This window comes from Podarcis raffonei, chromosome 1, assembly GCF_027172205.1.
Source record: "Podarcis raffonei isolate rPodRaf1 chromosome 1, rPodRaf1.pri, whole genome shotgun sequence".
NCBI classification, from domain to species: Eukaryota; Metazoa; Chordata; class Lepidosauria; order Squamata; family Lacertidae; genus Podarcis; species Podarcis raffonei.
Genome location: NC_070602.1, coordinates 55501988 through 55508948, shown reverse-complemented (window position 1 = coordinate 55508948; position 6961 = coordinate 55501988). Strand labels below are relative to the sequence as shown.

General features: G+C 39.0%; 1 long non-coding RNA gene across 1 annotated transcript; it reads right to left on the bottom strand.

Moving 5' to 3' along the window:
• Nucleotides 1-851: 851 nt before the first annotated feature.
• Nucleotides 852-6260, bottom strand: LOC128402498 (uncharacterized). Its single transcript, XR_008327721.1, has 2 exons — nucleotides 5882-6260; nucleotides 852-1088 (listed from the first exon to the last, which is right to left on the bottom strand). It is a non-coding gene; the product is annotated as an uncharacterized LOC128402498 (long non-coding RNA).
• Nucleotides 6261-6961: the final 701 nt, after the last annotated feature.

Here is a 6961-nt window from a genome sequence, read left to right as displayed (position 1 = left end):
TTCTGCTTGAACAATAAACAAAATCAGAAAACAAATCCAGAGCTTTTCAGAACTCCACAGGCAGTGTTCAAGATAGCTATATGTTGTAAAAGGCTGGTGTGGTGCTCCCAGGTTTTTAAAAAAGTGCAAGCAAGAATGCATGCTACCCAGCCACCTTTTAATTAATTTAAGGTAGAAAATAGAGCACAGACAGACTTCTGCATCCCCACCTCAAAAATATGAAAGAGGAAAGTGACTTCCTATTACTTGCACCACAAAAAGGTCCTGAACCTATTTGTGTGCAATTTGATAGATTTAATCCACTCTGGAAGACCTCCTGCGCCTGTAACTTTCATCCACTTTGCCCAAAAGGTGCAAAAGTTGTAGTCATTTGTACATGTACAAGTTGTACAAATGTACATTCCCCATTACACTGTACATTCCCCATTAAAATGGATGGGGAACATAGGGCTTCATTTTACACAGAACTACTCAGAACCTGAAACACAGATCAAAGCAGAGAGCAACTCAGAAACAGAGTGGATTTTTTAAAACATCAACAGCTGCAAGGTGAATCTTAGGTCCAGTGTGAACACCTTTAAACACACCTATGTAAGGCTGAATGAATTATTACATTATGGCATAACAATCTAATACATGTTAAACAATCCTTATCTCTTTAATCTGACAACCTCCTTTCTTTCAGATACAGTGATCTCCAATAGAATCACGTCTCTTTAAAAACAACTTTTACTCTATTTCCTATAACCCCAAATGTTGGCTTCTCCCTTTTTGTTCTTCATAGTTTTGAAAAGGCTTGGCATCCCTTATTACTGACCTCAGCAAAACTAAAAATACACACTGCAACTATATACTTCATAAGCAAAAAGCTTAATATCATGGCCTAGATACATTTCGCAGCTGTAGGTCAAAGCTCTGAAAGCACGGGTGTTGGTGGACTGGGTAATCCATCTTGATTGTAAGACGCCCTCTTCAATCAAACAGTGGTTTACTTCTTGTTTCTTAAGTGGCTTCCTTGTACAATACACTTAGCTGTAAATGAAACAAATAGTCTCTCTTTTCTGCTCTTAACTCTCTTCCATGAAAACCTTGGGAGAAAATAACAGATAATTGCTTCAAAAAGTGATTTGAAAGTTCCAACATGGTGCATTTCGCTCAATCCATCTTTTTCTCCATCTTATTGTGTTTTTAACATTTCTTTGCTATTTATAGTTCTCAGAAGGTGAAGATATGTAAATGCTAAAGCACCATTTGTTCTTGGGCACAATCAGCTGCAGAGAAACTCTGAAATATCACAAGATCTGTTCTTGTGAGATTTCCATTCTCATGCTGTCAAAACAAAAAGATAAGCAGGCAAGTCTCTTTCTTTTTGCAAAGTTGATGAATGTAACACTGTCATCAATTGCTGGTTGCCTACTTGGAAGAAGGCCTGGGACAAAAAAGAGACAGGGGTGTCTCTGTGGTGGTTCTTATAGATGAATGTGGTATGTCTTCAAACTCCAGAAGAGCAAATGTCATATATATCTTTGTAAACTATTTATACCTGGGTATTTACCTAACACAGCCCTCCTACCCCTCAAAATGTGTCTTCCAGAGATAGGATCTATGGCTTACATAATGGACTGCCTTACCCCATATATCTCTTCCCAGCAAGGGTGTCCTTGAATGGGCCACTGCTGAGAGAGTCATGTGCCCCAGAGGTGTGCTTTTAGTGTTGCAGCTCCAGTCCTCTGGAATCAATTACTAGCCAAAACTCGACAGCTACCCTGCATCATGATGCTTATGCATTTAACAAATACATTTTTGTTTAAGAAAGAGATCGTTGAAATATATTTACAAAATATCAATTGTACATCTGATGAATAGTTTTATTGTTTATAAAGTTTATAGGAATGGTCTTAACATTTTTCAATGCATTTTTATCATGTTGTACACTGCTTTGATGATCTTGGGCTGTTCAGCAGTTTATAAATATGTAAAATAAGTAAATGAAAAATTGATGGTCTCATATTTGAGGGGAAATAGCTAGTATCTTGTTGCTTGCAAAGTTATTTTGGGTAACCAGGCAGGGTTAGATACAATACATCCATTTCCCAGCTCCTGAACTGCTACTTCTTCTCACAGTGATTTCCTTCCTAATCTGCTTTGTCCTCAATTGATCACCTGCAAGCTTGATAATTTGCATTATTGCTTCCTCCTAGCTTATGGTTTTTTGTGCCTTCCTCTTAATCCTGATCACTCTCTGAATCTCCCAGGTGCTTGTTGATCATTCCCAGCTGTTCACCAAACTCATGATACAATGTGCCCTTTGTGCCCTTTCAGCGCACTCATGCAGAGGGTGTAAGACTGAAGAAGAGCAGAAGAATTTCCCCTGCATTTTCCAAATCAAAAATCTTCCATGCTGTTGAAGGATGTTGAAAGCCAGGACCTCCAGCATTCTGAAATGCTAGAGGTTCAACACACAGGGTCAGCTAGACATCCATGGCTTTGTCGTCTTAATGCATGGATGAGAAGATGGCGTCGGAAGGAGAGGTTTGAAATTGTTGGGCACGGTGGAACATTTTGGGACAAGCCAAGTCTGTACAAAAGGGATAGGCTCCACTTAATCCAAGATGGAACCAGACAGTTAGCACTTAAAATCAAAAAAGTGGCAGAGCAGCTTTTCTTTTTTTCTTTTTTCTTATCATTTTATGACTTTCAGTTTTATACATTTCAACAATTTTACAATTATTTTAATATTTCAAAACTCAACTTCCTTCCCTCTCTTTCTACAGTTCCTTAAATTTATTTTTTACATTTTCTGCATATTCCAAATTAACTTAATTTACTCCTTTATTCATCTACTTTAAATATATACTCTTATAAAACCACAGTTTATTACAACCATCTTGCCAATGTTCTTATCTGTTTACAGTTTATTTATAAATATTCAATAAAGCAGTTCCATTCTTTTATAAAAAGTTTGTTATCTTGATTTCTTATTTTTCCTGTAAGTTCCGACATTTCTGCATATTCCACAAGTTTTTGTATCCATTCTTCTTTCGCTAGGACTTCTTTTCTCCATCTTTGGGCTAGTAGCATTCTTGCCACTGTAGTCGCATACATGAATAAATTTCTATATAGTTTGGGTAGTTCTGTCCCTATAATTCCCAAAAGGAAAGCATCTAGATTTTTTTTTTTAACATAAGTTATTTTAAACATCTTTTTCAATTCATTATATACCATTTCCCAGTAAGCTTTAAACTTACTACAAGGCCACCACATATGATAAAAATAACTTTCTTTCTCTTTACATTTCCAACACTTATTTGATTTTCATTCATACATTTTCGCCAATTATTAGATGTTAGGTACCAATGATACAACAATTCCATATAATTTTCTCTTAGACCATAACATGCTGTAAATTTTATATCCATATTCCACAATTGTTCCCATGCTTCCATAGCTATATTATGACCAATATCTATTGCCCAATGTATCACTGAGGTTTTTACTTGCTCATCCTTTGTCTCCCGTTCCAATAATATCTTATACATATTAGGCAGCACTTTTACATTACATTCCAACAGATCTCTCTCCAGTTGTGATATTTGTTCCCCACTTTTTGGATAAGATCAAGTGTTGAGGGCAGAGCAGCTTCTCAGCTGATTCCAGTGAGGAGTCGAGGGACACAGTAAGAACAGAATGCAGGACTAGATAGTCCACTGGCCTGATACAACAGAACAATTCTTAAGTTCGTATATTCCTGCCCTAGGAAGTAATGGATAACAGTAGGCTTGCCAATTGCCCTTTTTATTATAATTCCTAGTGACCCCAAACTCATAAAAGAATAAATGCATCTTTTTTTCAAGAACCAGCCATTTGAAAGCATTTAAATAAATCAATAAATCAATAAAGGTGAAGCTTGAATGATGGAGCAATGCTGAAATTCTTAACAGCTTCTCTATGCCTTTTGTTCATTTTATTGGATGGCTCATCTACATATATGTTCAGTTATGCGCATGTATTTTCAATCTCAATTCAAACAAATGAGGACTGACTGCATGCACGCACACAGATGTACACTCAAGAGTATAAAGAGAACTCTGAATCGAGGCACGGACGCTGAATTGAATAAAAATTCAAATCCTCTGCATGCAATTTAGGACTAGTTTGTGTAAGAAAGTCCGGTGTTGATGGAAATGGTTCTAAACGCTCCTGCCAATGGAATAATCACAGCAATAGTGCAATTAACTGCCTACAGATGCATCATATGTGTTTTCAGGCATGTGTAAATGGGCATTTTGTATCACTTGGTTTGAGTCCTACTCAAATGAATTTGCCATTAAAAAAGTCAATATTTATAAATACTTCATACGCAGACAAATCCAAAGCCCAGTTAAACTGAAGCATTTATATCCAATACAATATAAATCTTTCCGCTCAGTAGGATATAGCTTGCAAGCCATATCCTATTGGTCAACAAACAATGGGTCGAATTACTATGGATTATACCCTTAATGTGATTGAAGGCACCTACTGTGGTTTCACTAGGCTGGAAACTGGGGGATCCAGGTAAGCTGCACAGCAGGCAGTAGAAAGAAAAGCCACACAGCAAGAAATATAATCCACAACGAGGTCTTCAAAAAGCAGATTGCAGAAAGACAAGGCAATGGTATTTGGACAGAATTGCCAGGGGAAATGGAGTGTATATTCAGAGGATCAGAATAACTATATAGAACTTTCAGAGCATAAGACTTCACTTAAAGATGAATGTTGAACATGCTGTATCAGTAATATGCTTTCAGCTGCATGAATCAGTCCTGAGTAAAATAGGCCAGAGACTGGGAGCAGAAAAAGATGATTCCATAGTTTAACTATGCACTGTGTCACAAAGTCATTTCTTTTTTCTCTCCTGAATCATCCAACATTCAGTTTCATCGGATATTCAGGAATTCTAGTGTTATGAGGGCAGCAAAGCTTTTTTGTCTCCACTGTCTCCACACCATGCATGGCTTTTTTATACACCTCCATCATGCCGTCTCTTACATGCTTTTCTCTAAAATAAGAAGCCCCAATTTTTGCAGCATTTTCTCATTGGTGAGTTGCTCCACCCCTTGATCATTTAAGTGGTCTTTTTCTAGCTTTAGAATAACCCTTTCTAAAGGCAACCGGAACTGCACACAGTATTCCAGGTGTGGTCATAGAATTGTATAATGACATTATTATTTATTTTTATTTAATAAATATTATGATATTGGAAGTTTTCTTTTCCTTTCCTTTCCTCAGGATCCCTTGCATAGCATTTGTCATTTTCATAGCTGCCACATACAGGTCGATATCTTCCTCAAGCTATCCACTATGACCCCAAATGACACCAGTTTTGTGCTTTGTTTTAACATGTCCTTAACTATTATGATTAAAGAGTACATTTTGCTTAAACTCAGGCCTGGTGTACACATGGAACAGACAATCTCTGCGGTGGTAGAGAGGATTGTACCGCTCTTGTCTGTAGGTGGTGGAATGCCAATTTTGAATGCTTTCCATGTAAAACAAAAACTCAGAAGGAACATAACCCTAGCACATTGGAGATACACATTCTAGTTTACTATTTAGATTAGTTCTAGGTAAGTATTATATTTTTTTTTTAAATTTGAACTACAATTCTGTTTGCAGAGAGCTTTTTCCACACAGAGGAGCAACATTCAAGCAGGGCTAGCTCAAGGCATTTTGCTGCTTCTCCCCATTCCTGGTACCAGATTGGCAGATATGAATCTTCCTTCAACACTTTCAACAGGGCAGTGTTGTCCATTACACCTGAAAACAGCAAGCTAACTTAAGGCAGACCTCATAGTGTATGCACAGCTCTGTGCTCTGAAACCTCCCTGCTGCCCCCTACCTCTCAACATCTGTCGCCTAAGGCAGCTGCTTCACTCTCCCTAAGGTACAGTTGGCCCTGCATTCGAATGCATTGTTAAACACCACTCTCAATCTTTGCCAAGTGGTAGCAAGTTTTCAGAGGGTTCTGGGCGCTCCCTGGGGGATGTGTTTCCATTGGGAAACCAAAGCACAGTAGAGTCTGCAGGGTCTTTAAAATATGGCTTATTAACACATATTTACACCAAGAATCCTTCAATGGAGGGGGTGCAGAACCTTACATCCCAAGAGTGTCTCTCGTTGCTCCCCTCATAGCTCCAGCAAGCTTGGATCCATAGCAGCAGCCAGTAATGGCCCTTGGTCTCTGGGTGCAGCCAGCATCGCATAGAGTTCTGCCTACTTCCTCCTTGTTGTTCCTTTGCCCAACACCTCCGTGTAAAAGGACAACTTTTGTTGTGTGTGACATCATGCCCATGTTGCCCTGGCAACCTTCCCCATCGTTACTGGTAGGGTCATTGTCATGTAGATGGCTTTTGCAATGGACTAAGGGTAGAATAATAATAATAATAATAATAATAATAATAATAATAATAATAATAATTTATTATTTGTACCCCGCCCATCTGGCTGGGTTTCCCCAGCCACTCTGGGCAGCTTCCAACAAAGATGAAAAATAAACTAAAATGTCACATATTAAAAACTTCCCTGAACAGGGCTGCCTTCAGATGTCTTCTGAATGTCAGGTAGTTGTTTGTCGCTTTGACATCTGATGGGAGGGCATTCCACAGGGCGGGCGCCACTACCGAAAAGGCCCTCTGCCTGGTTCCCTGTAACTTGGCCTCTCGCAGTGAGGGAACCACCAGAAGGCCCTCGGAACTGGACCTCAGTGTCCGGGCAGAAAGATGGGGGAGGAGACGCTCCTTCAGATATACTGGACCGAGGCCGTTTAGGGCTTTAAAGGTCAGCACCAACACTTTGAATTGTGCTCGGAAACGTACTGGGAGCCAATGTAGGTCTTTCAAGACCGGTGTTATATGGTCTCGGCGGCCGCTCCCAGTCACCAGTCTAGCTGCCGCATTCTGTATTAGTTGTAGTTTCTGGG